Source organism: Prionailurus viverrinus, chromosome A1 (genome assembly GCF_022837055.1).
Source record: "Prionailurus viverrinus isolate Anna chromosome A1, UM_Priviv_1.0, whole genome shotgun sequence".
NCBI lineage: Eukaryota > Metazoa > Chordata > Mammalia > Carnivora > Felidae > Prionailurus > Prionailurus viverrinus.
The window spans coordinates 40,463,229-40,478,005 of NC_062561.1; positions in this window are offsets into that span (position 1 = coordinate 40,463,229).

Here is a 14,777-nt window from a genome sequence, read left to right on the forward strand (position 1 = left end):
CCTTCATATTAATTCTATACCATTTTGATTACTGTAGCTTTTCTTCACTCAAACTTGAAATCAAGTAATTTAAGTTTTTCAGCCTTACTCTATGTTTTCAAAAGTCAAATAAGCTTTAAAAAAGTGGGCTATAAAAATTATATCTTTTTTCTTAATGGAGGACTTCGTAGAACTTTTAATATATTAATGTGATTTTTAAATCTCTAAGAAGAAACTTTAATAAGAGGCACTTTCAAAATTATTCTACAGAACTTATATTTTCCTTTTTCACACACATATGATATACTGCAAGCTTATATTTTCTACAAATACACTTTGGAAGGTTTTCATTTGAGGGGTAGGGGCATACAAAGTGGCATAATATAAACAGTACATTTGAATCCAGCCATTAGTGTAATATTCCTGTAAGATTAAAAACACATGGACTCTTGGGGTGCCTGGGTGGTTTAGTTGGTTGAGTGTCTGACTACTCTTGATTTCCTCTCACGTCATGATCTCAAAGTGAGTGGGATCTTGAGCTGTGTGTTGGGGTCAGTGCTGACAGAGCTGACAGCATGGAGCCCTGCTTGGGATTCTGTCTGTCCATCTCTGTCTCTCTGCCTCTTCCCTGTTTTCACTCTCTTTCTGTCTCTCAAAATAGCCACTAAAAACACAAAGAACACACTGACTCTAAGTAAGTGCAATGCAATACAGACTGGTGGGGTAACGTCATTTGTATATTTAACACATGCAAAAGGAAAGAAAAAAGTTTGAAGGAACAAAATAAAAATGTAAATATTGCAGTAGATTTCCTCTTATAGTAAACCTCCAAAGCAAACATGAACTGAGAAGCATCTGTTCCTCCATGAAGATATAAACTGTCTTGAACTTACTATGACACAATATGTTTGATAGGATACTTTATATGGATGACTGAAGGGTTATTTATAATTTTAAGTATATGGGAATGTGCTTCCATATATTGATTTTAACATCTATAGTCATAAAATGCAAGTCATCTGTAATGCCTTGCCAATCTCTTTAGTAAGTGGAGGTCTGGTGCTCTGAAGACTTGGTCACAAAGTCAAGGAGAACAGAGGGCAAAAGCTGTCTCTCAGTAATAAGAGCAAAGCAAAGTGGCACTGAGGGCCCTGTCTTGGTTTAAAATAATTTCAGGAATTAAGAGGCAGTCCAACACAAGGTTACTAAGATATTCTCTTGTGTTTTCTATAAAGTACTATATTTTAGATATTACATTTAGGTCTAGAATTAACTTAGATTGCATATATTGCATATATTGTAAGATATAGGTTAAGTTTATTTCTTTGCATATGTATGCTCACTTGTTGAAAGAAGTGTTTTTTCCCCATCAAAATGCCTTTGTACCTTTGTACAAAATCAATTAGCCATGTGTATTTAGGCCTGTATTTAGGTTCTTTTTGGCTGTTTACTTGATCTATGTGACTATCCTTTCATCATAACCATACTGTCTTAATAATTATAGTTTTAAAATACATTTTAAAATCGGGCATTATGAAACATTGACTGTATTTTTCTTTTTCAGAATTGTTTTGGCTATTCTAAGTCCTTTATATTTTCCCTTACATTTTAGATTAACTTGTAAATTTCTACAAGCATTTCTTCTGATAGTTCAGTTGATATTAATTGAGGAAGAATTGAGACTTTGCCAATAATGAATTTTCCAACTCATGAATACAGTATACTGCTCAATGTTTTTAGGTCTTGTTGACACAACGTATTGTTGATATTGAGTGGGAAAGGTGAGTGTGGATGCCATTGTCTTGTTTCTAATTTTGGGAAAGGGGAAATGTGTCTTTCACCATAAAATATAGTCACTGTGATATTTTCATTGTTATACTTTATCAAGTTGAGGATAATTTTTTAGAATTATTTACAGAAAAATTTAAATACAAAATAAGTAAACTGATAAATTGGATATTGCCAACATTTAAAACTGCAGCTTTCTAAAAGAAAATAAAAATTTAACAGTACAGGTAAAAATATTTTTGCAATGTAAATAATATTTGTGAAGAAGTACTCAGAATGTATAAAAAAATCCCATAATTCAACATTGAGAAAACATTCTAATAAAATTGAGATAAAATTTTAAACAAATGAAGATATATGAAGACAAATACATAATACAATGCTCAGTAATAGTCATTAGAGAAATGCAGATAAAACTGCATTGATATATCACCAAAAACAACTGGAATGATTAGTATTAAAAAAGGACAGTATCCAATGAGTATGAAATTGTGGAGTAACTATAATTCTCATGCATTACTGACAGTTTAAAATGGAATGAACAATCGCTTTGTAAAGTTGAAGTTTCTAATATAGTTATACATATGATGTAGTCTTTCTACTTCTATGTATTATCTGAGATAAATGAAAGCTTATGTTGATACAAAATCTTGCATATGAATGTGGATAGCAGTATTATTCATAATTGCCAAAAATTGAAACAAATATGTCAACAAATTAATGGATAACCTAATTATAGTGTATGTAATTAATGAAATATTGTTTAGTATTAAAAAATGACATGGATTAATATCAAGAGCATTGTGCTGAGTGATTTTATTTATATGATATTTTGGAGAAGACAAAATTATAAGACCAAAAAAATCAATGCTTGCTTATAGTTGGGAATGAAAAGAGAGAATTCACTAAAAATTGGCAAGAGGGAATTGTTCTATGTCTTGATTGTGGTGTTGGTTACATGATTGTATGTGTTTGTTAAAAATTTGTAAATTCTACCAAAAAGGGTGAATTTTATGATATGCAAGTTTAATCTCAATAAACCTTAGTTTTCAAAAAAAGTGAAACAGATTTTAAAGTCCAGTAGGTAGATCATTTTTTTGTTTAACATAATTTTTGAGCACACCATTCTCAAAATACCATGTTCAGTTCTGCCATGCATTGTGATATGATCTGGGGCAACAGTGGTAAATCAATTAGAGAAAAATGCTTGCTCCTATGGAACCACATTCCAGTGAGGAAAAGACTAATAATAAACATATATACTAGTTAAATATACAGTATTTAACATGGTGGTAAATACTATAAAAATAAAAAAGAAAAAGATGATGTCAGGAAAGCAGATAAGTAGGAAGAAACCATGTGGCCATTGGGAAATAAAAAAATTACAGAAAGAGGAAGTAGTATATACAAAGGCGTTGAATCCTAGCAGATTCCACACCAACATGGAGGTGATTGGTAGTGGAGTAGAACGAGATATTTTGTATATGTATTTATACATATTTTCACACTTTCATAGAATAATTAATATAAGTATGATTCAGATAGATGAAAGATAAATGGTAATGATATGATGTATGTGCATCTTCTTTAAAAAAATTTTGTTTAATGTTTATTTTTGAGAGAGAGAGAGAGAGAGAGAGAGAGAGAGAGAGAGAGAAAGAATGTGAGCAGGGAAGGGGCAGAGAGAGAGGGAGACACAGAAACCAAAGCAGGCTCCAGGCTCTGAGCTGTCAGCACAGAGCCGGATGTGAGGCTGGAACTCATGAACTGTGAGATCATGACCTAAGTTGATGCTTAACCTACTGAGCCACCCAGGTGCTCCTATGCATCTTTTTTCAAGACTCCCAGTTCTTGCATCTTAGATCCCATTGTACATTCTCTTAACCTCATGATAACAACCCAGAATAGTTTCAGTATTTTTTCATGTTGCAAATAATGATTTCGAAAAATAGAATCATAGACTATAAGCTTTTCCATAAGCTTTTTATTTTTCATTTAACAAAAATTATATTTTGATATACCTCTAAAATCCAGCCTTTGGTATAATGCCCCATGCACTCAGTGAAGAGTCTTAGGAGTCAATTGGTGGAAAGATGCTGATTTACACTGTGACTGGGTGTCTGGGGCATCCTAATCTGGTACACAAGCCCACACATGGCTGGTAAGAGACATTTAGTTAACAGTTGGTTTCTCCTTTGTCCCGTTTATGTCAGCCTTATTAGCCACCACTTCACCAGAGAGTAGAACAGTGGTTGGTCTTTTCTTTCCTGTGAGGACCACAGTCTACTTTAAAATTTAGTTTATTTGTGTATATTGTATTTTTAGCTGATTTAAAAAAAAATCTATGATTTTGTAGCTCATTCAGTTTGTTTTAATTCTTAGGGCGGTAATGGAAATTCCTTCAAACTTCTAACCAGAGGTCAGAGTTTGCCTTCTTTGACTTTTTTACCTCCATTTCTCTTAGTCGTAGTCTAGCTCTTCTAATCATCAACAACCACAACTCTTATAAATTCTTTATTTCAACCAACATTTCTCTAACCATGATCCTTCTCCTTACAAATTAATTGCTCTAAGAAATCCCACTCCAATAATTATTTCAGTTCATAAGGAACTTCAGTTTCTTGCAGTGAGATCATAGAAAATATGTACATTGGTCTCTGCCTCCTGGCACAGAGCTCTTAAAACTCATGCAGTTTGCTAACTGATAAGAGCATGAGGAGCATCTTTTATTCTAGTGAGGCAATTTTTGGTGGGCTTCTGGTGGGGGCTGGTCACTGGAAAGACCAAGCCATGATTAGAAGTTCAGAGTTATTGGCTCCCCCCATCCCACTTCTCCAGCATGGGGAAAAGGGCTGGAAACGGAGTTAGTCATGCCTACTCTGAAGAAGCATCCATAAAAATCCCAATAGTATGGGTCCTGAGAGCTTCTGGGTGGGGAAACAGATTTACACCAAGAGGATGATACACCCTGACTCTAGAGGCACAGTAGCTCCTGAGCTTGGGACCTTCCCAGGTCTTGCCTTATGTATTTCTTCATCTGGCTGTTCATCTGTACCCTCTATTGTATCCTTTAATAAACTGGTAAATAAAAGTAAGTTTTCCCTTGAGTTCTGTGAGCTGCTCTAGCATATTAATTGAACCTGAGGAGCGGGTTGTGGGAACCTCCAATCAGCAGCCAGGCAGACAGAAGATGTGGGTAACATGGGGACTTACTACTTGCAACTGGAATCTGAAGTGGGAGCGCGCAGGGAGGAGTAGTCTCTTGGGACTAAGCTCCTAAGCTGTGGGATCTGACACTATCTCCAGGTAGGTAATATCAGAATTGAGTTAAATTGTGCTCAGCTGGTGCCTCAGAGAATTCCTAGGTGGGAGAAAAATCTTCATACATTTGGTGACAGAAGTAGCAGATGTGAAGTGTTCTATGTTGAAGAAAAGACAATGGGGGAAAGACTGGAATTTTTTCCTAACATATTTGCCTCTGTCACTTTTTAAATTTCGGATCTCTTTCATGTTCTCACTTTAATCCTACTCTGGTTAGATTTCATGGTTTGCCATTCTTCTCATTTTATTGCATCACCATCAACTCAAATTCTTTCTCTCGCTTCATTTAATTGAATTTCATAATGATAGTCAAATGATATGAATTGCTGTAGAAAAGTAGCAAATAGCATGACTGCGATTAACTACAAATCTCAATTGTGGATTTAAAATTACCTTTTTTTTTTTATAAGTACCATTCTGAGCCATGTCATCATTTTTTAAAGTTTATTTATTTATTTTGAGAGAGTGAGTGCAAGTGGGGGAGGGCCATAGAGAGAGGGGGAGAGAGAGAGAGAGAGAGAATCACAGGCACCCTCTGTACTGGCAGCATGGAGCCTATGTGGGGCCCAAATTCAAGGACCTTGAGATCATGACCGGAGCCAAAACCAAGAGTCAGACACTTAACCGACTGAGGCACCCAGGCACCCCTAAAATTACTCTTAATTATTCAGTTTCCAACACCCTTCTAGCTGATGACTTTTTTTCATATTAAACACTTTATAATTATAATTATAATTATTATTTTAGTTTTAAGTGTAGAAATTAGTGATTCATCACTACATACAACACATAGTGCTCATCAGAACAAGTGGCCTCCTTAATCTACATCACTTATTTAACCCATCCCCCCCACCAACCTCCCCTCTGATAACCCATGGTGTTTGTTCCCTATAGTTCTGTTTCTTGGTTTGCCTCTCTCTCTCTTTTTTTTTTCTTTCCCCTATATTTTTCTGTTTTGTTTCTTAAATTCCACATATGAGTGAAAACCTATGGTATTTGTGTTTCTGTGTTTATTTCACTTAGCATAATACTTTCTAGCTACATCCCTGTCATTGCAAATGGCAAGATTTAATTTTTTCTTATGGCTGAGTAATATTCCATTGTATATATATACACCACATCTTTATCCATTCATAGCTGATGACTTCTAAGTTACCAACTCCAGTTATAATTTATGTCCTCACTTTTCATCAGCTTTCTGCTAACTTCCAAAGTATTAACACATTTTATTTCTCTTTGATTCTGGGATTCTCTTGGTTGTTGAAAATCTTTTGATATTCATATAATGGTGTTTTTCCCCCCTTCTCAGTTGTTTCTGTTGACTACTCTCAATATCAGTGAGCCTTTAAATGATACCACTCATTGGGTAAGTCCTGGATTCTCTTCTTAATCTAACAATTTTTCTCTATGTTATCTCTTCCAATAGCCTGGCTATATACATGCCATTCATGGCAGTGATTTCTAAATTTAAATCTTCCCTGATCTCTCAACTGAAATACAAAATCATGCATATAACAAGATAAGTTTGAGAACTTAATCTGGATACCTAATAGGGTTGTCAAGCTTAAAATGTCCTTAAAATGCCCTTGATACCTAACCCTTGTGCAGATTCTTCCCTCTTTTCCCCCTTCTATATAAATGATTTATGTTTCATACAGTTAATTGTATTCAGAGCCAGATTCTTTCCATCTCCATTCCAATGGAGTCTTTCCATCTCCATTCATTCTATTTAATCTGCCCTCAAATTTTATGGGCTCTAACTTCAAAGTGTATCCTGAATCCATTTAGTTTCTCATTTTTTTTTTTGCTAGTACCAGAGTGCAACTTACCATCTGCTGATATCTAGACTATTCTGAAAATATCCTGCGTGATCTCCCTGCCTCCTTGCTGCTCTTTGTATCCACTCTCAGCATAGTGGAAAGAGTGACCATTTTAAAGAACAATTCAGAACACATCCTGTACTTCCTTAAAGGATTCCTGTTAAAATCAGTTCAAAGGCAAAATACATATTTGGGTCCCACAAATATCCCTGTTTAACATTTCCATTGCTTACTTTGTTCATAACATATTGGTCTCTTTTATGTTCCTCAAAAATGCAAAACTTATTTCTGTCTCTATTTCTTACTCCAGAACCCACAAGAGATGGAGCCCTGCTTATTATTAGATGTTACCTCCTGGTAGAGCCCTGGGCATTTCTGCAGGATATTTTAACATAAACTTATCTTTTATGATAATACTCTTAATATTCTGTAATCAGCTTTTGTAATAATCAATAATTTGTATACACAAGAAAAATTTCATACTGCAGTAAGAATCCTCTTATGCAAATTAATTATTCTTAATATAAAATTCTAAAGTTTCTGTCTCATTATTTGTTTACACTAAAAGTCTTAATGTTGGAGGACTTGTTTGGAAAATCTGATCGAAAATACATGGTAGTGTCATAGAAAAGTTAAAGGTAGAATAACCTCAAGGCAATACAGAATTATTCACCAAAATGATTATAAGTGTTAGAGCTAGGTTGTTCATGCATGTGTAGCAGTTCTCCAGGGTGAGTAACAGAAGGGATTTATTTATTCAAGAATGGTTCCTATTTCCTCTGAGTATGCTTGATTGGCCAGCTGTTTATAAATATGTAGGATTGTATTACAATATCAAAGCAGAAAGTACATCTAAGACTCATGAACCAAAACAGAAACAAGAACTAGTATTAGGAACCAAGGCAGCTAATTTTTTAGGGCCTCTTCAAGGAGTTACGATCTTGCCTCTTTCTCTGCTTTTCATGGTAAACCTGTGTGTCACAGCTAACTTTTTCTCTGTAATTCTGCATGCACATGTACACATGACCTACTATGCTCACCCACCCAATAACAATCCTCAGTTCTAGCCATCAGCTGAAATCAATTGCAAATTTTTGGAGAGATCATCCAGTTGTCTCAAACTGGGCCAGGTTTCTAAGCTTGGAGTTCTTGCTTTGGCCCAGGAACTGTTAAATAGAACAGTCATGGCTCTAAAAGCTTATGAGGCTTTCACAGACTGGTTGCTATGGACAAGGTAACAGCAAGAAGTCTCTATTTGGGTGGCAGAAATAATGGTTTTAATTTTACTTTGATGAGAGATTTAAATTAACAAGTGTGTTATGCAAATAGGTAATTAAAATAACTTTATTTTCAATTCCCTACAACACCCCTCAAATTTAAATCTAGGTATAAAACAAGTTATTTTCTGACATTATTAATTTTATGCTATTGTATTATAAGTTTTTGTTTTTACAATTATTTTTAAATTTTTCATTAGATCTCTTAACTCTATTTAAATGTTACTCTTTTCTAAACCCATGGGAAAAGCTAGAATATAATTTATGTTACTGTAACATAGAGACTCAAATATGCTATGATTCAAAATACATAGAAGTTAAATGTCTCTCACATTATGTTCTAGGGGTAGGTAGGTGTCCCAGAGCAGGAATGCAGCTCTTATCCATACAATGATCAGGGCTTTGGAGTACCTGGGTGGCTCAGTCAGTTGAGCGCCTGACTCTTGGCTTTAGCTCAAGTCATGATCTCGCAGTTTGTGGGTTCGAGCCCACGTCAGGCACTGAGCTGGCAGCATGCAGTCTGCTTGGGATTCTCTCTCTCCCCTCTCTCTCTGCCCCTTTCCTACTCACACTGTCTCTGTCTCTCTCAAAATAAATAAATAAACTTTAAAAAAATTATCAGGGCTTGGATTTCATCTATAGAATTTTCTTTTAATTCCTGTTGTCATGACCCACATTGGCATATTTGATGGCTAGTTTACCAGCCACAGTCATATCCAGTCCTCCAAAAAGGATAAAAGAAGAGTACAGGAAACAAGCCAGTTATTTGAATAATGTAAAATATGGGCATTTAAACATTTTTATCACACCTTATTGGGCAAGAGTTCACAAAACCTCAGAATAAAATTTACTCCAAAGAACATGTAAAATATGGACACTTCATGAGCTGCTGTGTGCCTAGATTATTGTTAAGATGAAACGAGAAGACCGAATATTAAGGTGGGCTTTGTCTTCTCTGCTGTTGCAGTTGTTTTATGCAACAATCCTTTCCTTGCACTCTTGACTGATTCATCTTTTGGTTAACTGTACTTTATTTTTAACTATTTTTTTTCTGGAAGATCAATAAAATGTCATTTTAACTTTCTATATGTAGGTGGTAACTTGTTGTAGGTATCTATAGAAACCACATTTTTTTTTCTTTTAAGACTCTGTCATCCTGAGAATTTTAATTCCAGATTTGTTTCTGTTACTTTTTTAATAATCGTGTTATTCTGCTGGCTGTTTTATGTTATTTTTCTTCATGATTGAAATGTAAAAACATTGTAGATCTACATCTAGTTATAGATCTTACTTCAATAATTTTTTTCTGAAGTAAAAAAGAATAAGGTGTAATGAGACCAATAGGCTCAGATCTAGATGAGATCTGAGAGTGTTTACTGTCCTGTGATATTCGGGGAAAAAAGTTTCAAAAAGAAAATGGTACCATAGTTGATATGATATTAAGGACTCTGAAGTCCACATGGTCTGAGAACTCGTGCAGGGAGAGAAGAATGACTTTAAAGATTTTAGTACCTTGTCACATGGTAATAAAGGGGGTGGGCGTTGAAACTTGGGGTGCAAAGAATATTATCGGAGGCAGCTGGTAGGTACATTTATTTCTTTTTTTTTATAATAAGCTTGTGACAAATGTGACAAATGTGTTCAGTGTGGCTTGGTGGCAAGAAGCTTGTTTTTGTATTGGTAATTAAAAGGATCTGAATATATTTTGTAGGTAAGAGAGGTTCACAAATGATAGTACCGCAAGTGGTTTTAAGCATTCCGTGAGACCCTAACCTTGCTAGAGAACAGGGATCCATACCTGTCGCCATTATTTTTTCCTTACAATGAAGAACTAGCCAGGTACATAGTAGATACATAATAAACATTTGTTGAATAAATGAGTAGTTGAGTGAGACAAATAAAATTACTTAATTTCTTGTATTCTTTGGATAAATTCCTAGTAGTTCAATTGCTGGGTCATAGGGTAATTCAATTTTTAATTTTTTGAGGAACCTCTAGACTGTTTTCCAGAGTGGCTGCACCAGTTTGCATTCTCACAAACAGTGCAAGCGGATTCCCCTTTCTCCACATCCTCACCAACATCTGTTGTTTCCGGATTTGTTAATTTTAGCCACTCTGACTGATGTGAGGTGGTATCTCATTGTGGTTTTGATTTGTATTTCCCTAATGATGAGTGATGTTGAGCATCTTTTCATAGGTCTTTTCATAGGTCATCTTTGCCATCTGGATGTCTTCTTTGGAAAAGTGTCTATTCATGTCTTCTGCCCACTTCATCAATGGATTTTTTGTTTTTTGAGTGTTGAGTTTGATAGATTCTCTATAGATTTTAGATACTAACCTTTTGTCTGATAAGTCATTTGCATATATTAGACTGCTGATTTGAAGGGGAACATGCACCCCAATGTTTATAGCAGCACTATCAACAATAGCCAAATTGTGGAAAGAGCCCAAATGTCCATCAACTGATGACTGGATTAAAAAGATGGAGTACAGGGTTGCGGCAAGATGGCGGCTTAGGAGGACGCTGGGCTCACCGCACGTCCTGCTGATCACTTAGATTCCATCTACACCTGCCTAAATAACCCAGAAAACCGCCAGAGGATTAGCAGAACGGAGTCGCCGGAGCCAAACGCAGACGAGAGGCCCACGGAAGAGGGTAGGAAGGGCGGCGAGGCGGTGCGCGCTCCACGGACTGGCGGGAGGGAGCCGGGGCGGAGGGGCGGCTCGCCGGCCAAGCAGAGCCCCCGAGTCTGGCTTGCAAAAGCGGAGGGGCCGGGCGGACTGTGTTCCGACAGCAAGCGCGACTAAGCGTCTGGGAGGTCATAAGTTAACAGCTCTGCTCGGAAAGCGGGACGGCTGGAGGACAAAGGGAGGGAGAGCTGCTGAGCCCCCTGACAACAGAGCTCAGTTTGGTGGGGAACAAAGGCGCTCGCCAGCGCCATCTCCCCCGCCCATCCCCCAGCCAAAATCCCAAAGGGAACCGGTTCCTGCCAGGGAACTTGCTCGCTCCGCGCAAACACCCAACTCTGCGCTTCGGTGGAGCCAAACCTCCGGCAGCGGATCTGACTCCCTCCCGCTGCCACAGGGCCCCTCCTGAAGTGGATCACCTAAGGAGAAGCCATCTAAGCCTGCCCCTCCTGCCCCCGAGCACCTTGCCTACCCACCCCAGCTAATACGCCAGATCCCCAGCATCACAAGCCTGGCAGGGTGCAAGTAGCCCAGACGAGCCACACCACCCCACAGTGAATCCCGCCCCTAGGAGAGGGGAAGAGAAGGCACACACCAGTCTGACTGTAGCCCCAGCGGTGGGCTGGGGGCAGACATCAGGTCTGACTGCGGCCCCGCCCACCAACTCCAGTTATACACCACAGCACAGGGGAAGTGCCCTGCAGGTCCTCACCACGCCAGGGACTATCCAAAATGACCAAGCGGAAGAACTCCCCTCAGAAGAATCTCCAGGAAATAACAACAGCTAATGAGCTGATCAAAAAGGATTTAAATAATATAACAGAAAGTGAATTTAGAATAATAGTCATAAAATTAATCGCTGGGCTTGAAAACAGTATACAGGACAGCAGAGAATCTCTTGCTACAGAGATCAAGGGACTAAGGAACAGTCACGAGGAGCTGAAAAACGCTTTAAACGAAATGCATAACAAAATGGAAACCACCACAGCTCGGCTTGAAGAGGCAGAGGAGAGAATAGGTGAACTAGAAGATAAAGTTATGGAAAAAGAGGAAGCTGAGAAACAGAGAGATAAAAAAATCAAGGAGTATGAGGGGAAAATTAGAGAACTAAGTGATACACTAAAAAGAAATAATATACGCATAATTGGTATCCCAGAGGAGGAAGAGAGAGGGAAAGGTGCTGAAGGGGTACTTGAAGAAATAATAGCTGAGAACTTCCCTGAACTGGGGAAGGAAAAAGGCATTGAAATCCAAGAGGCACAGAGAACTCCCTTCAGATGTAACTTGAATCGATCTTCTGCACGACATAGCATAGTGAAACTGGCAAAATACAAGGATAAAGAGAAAATTCTGAAAGCAGCAAGGGGTAAACGTGCCCTCACATATAAAGGGAGACCTAGAAGACTCGTGACTGATCTCTCTTTTGAAACTTGGCAGGCCAGAAAGAATTGGCATGAGATTTTCAGGGTGCTAGACAGAAAAAATATGCAGTCAAGAATCCTTTATCCAGAGTCTGTCATTTAGAATAGAAGGAGAGATAAAGGTCTTCCCAAACAAACAAAAACTGAAGGAATTTGTCACTACTAAACCAGCCCTACAAGAGATCCTAAGGGGGACCCTGTGAGACAAAGTCCCAGAGACATTACTATAAGCATAAAACATACAGACATCACAATGACTCTAAACCCGTATCTTTCTATAATAACACTGAATGTAAATGGATTAAATGCGCCAACCAAAAGACATAGGGTATCAGAATGGATAAAAAAACAAGACCCATCTATTTGCTGTCTACAAGAGACTCATTTTAGACCTGAGGACACCTTTAGATTGAGAGTGAGGGGATGGAGAACTATTTATCATGCGACTGGAAGCCAAAAGAAAGCTGGAGTAGCCATACTTATATCAGATAAACTAGACTTTAAATTAAAGGCTGTAACAAGAGATGAAGAAGGACATTATATAATAGTTACAGGGTCTATCCATCAGGAAGAGCTAACAATTATAAATGTCTATGCACCGAATACCGGAGCCCCCAAATATATAAAACAATTACTCATAAACATAAGCAACCTTATTGATAAGAATGTGGTCATTGCAGGGGACTTTAATACACCACTTACAGAAATGGATAGATCATCTAGACACACGGTCAATAAAGAAACAAGGGCCCTAAATGAGACATTGGATCAGATGGACTTGACAGATATATTTAGAACTCTGCTCCCAAAGCAACAGAATATACTTTCTTCTCGAGTGCACATGGAACATTCTCCAAGATAGATCATATACTGGGTCACAAAACAGCCCTTCATAAGTTTACAAGAATTGAAATTATACCATGCTTACTTTCAGACCACAATGCTATGAAGCTTGAAATCAACCACAGAAAAAAGTCTGGAAAACCTCCAAAAGCATGGAGGTGAAAGAACACCCTACTAACGAATGAGTGGGTCAACCAGGCAATTAGAGAAGAAATTAAAAAATATATGGAAACAAACGAAAATGAAAATACAACAATCCAAACGCTTTGGGACGCAGCAAAGGCAGTCCTGAGAGGAAAATACATTGCAATCCAGGCCTATCTCAAGAAACAAGAAAAATCCGAAATACAAAATCTAACAGCACACCTAAAGGAACTAGAAGCAGAACAGCAAAGGCAGCCTAAGCCCAGCAGAAGAAGAGAAATAATAAAGATCAGAGCAAAAATAAACAATATAGAAACTAAAAAAACTGTAGAGCATATCAACGAAACCAAGAGTTGGTTTTTTGAAAAAATAAACAAAATTGACAAACCTCTAGCCAGGCTTCTCAAAAAGAAAAGGGAGATGACCCAAATAGATAAAATCATGAATGAAAAGGGAATTATTACAACCAATCCCTCAGAGATACAAACAATTATCAGGGAATACTATGAAAACTTATATGCCAACAAATTGGACAACCTGGAAGAAATGGACAAATTCCTGAACACCCACACTCTTCCAAAACTCAATCAGGATGAAATAGCAAGCTTGAATAGACCCATAACCAGCGAAGAAATTGAATCGGTTATCAAAAATCTCCCAACAAATAAGAGTCCAGGACCAGATGGCTTCCCAGGGGAGTTCTACCAGATGTTAAAAGCAGAGATAATACCTATCCTTCTCAAGCTATTCCAAGAAATAGAAAGGGAAGGAAAACTTCCAGACTCATTCTATGAAGCCAGTATTACTTTGATTCCTAAACCAGACAGAGACCCAGTAAAAAAAGAGAACTACAGGCCAATATCCCTGATGAATATGGATGCAAAAATTCTCAATAAGATACTAGCAAATCGAATTCAACAGCATATAAAAAGAATTATTCACCATGATCAAGTGGGATTCATTCCTGGGATGCAGGGCTGGTTCAACATTCGCAAATCAATCAACGTGATACATCACATTAACAAAAAAAGAAGAACCATATGATTCTGTCAATCGATGAAGAAAAGGCCTTCGACAAAATCCAGCACCCTTTCTTAATAAAAACCCTTGAGAAAGTCGGGATAGAAGGAACATACTTAAAGATCATAAAAGCCATTTATGAAAAGCCCACAGCTAACATCATCCTCAATGGGGAAAAACTGAAAGCTTTTTCCCTGAGATCAGGAACATGACAAGGATGCCCACTCTCACCGCTGCTGTTTAACATAGTGCTGGAAGTTCTAGCATCAGCAATCAGACAACAAAAGGAAATCAAAGGCATCAAAATTGGCAAAGATGAAGTCAAGCTTTCGCTTTTTGCAGATGACATGATATTATACATGGAAAATCTGATAGACTCCACCAAAAGTCTGCTAGAACTGATACATGAATTCAGCAAAGTTTCAGGATACAAAATCAATGTACAGAAATCAGTTGCATTCTTATACACTAACAAT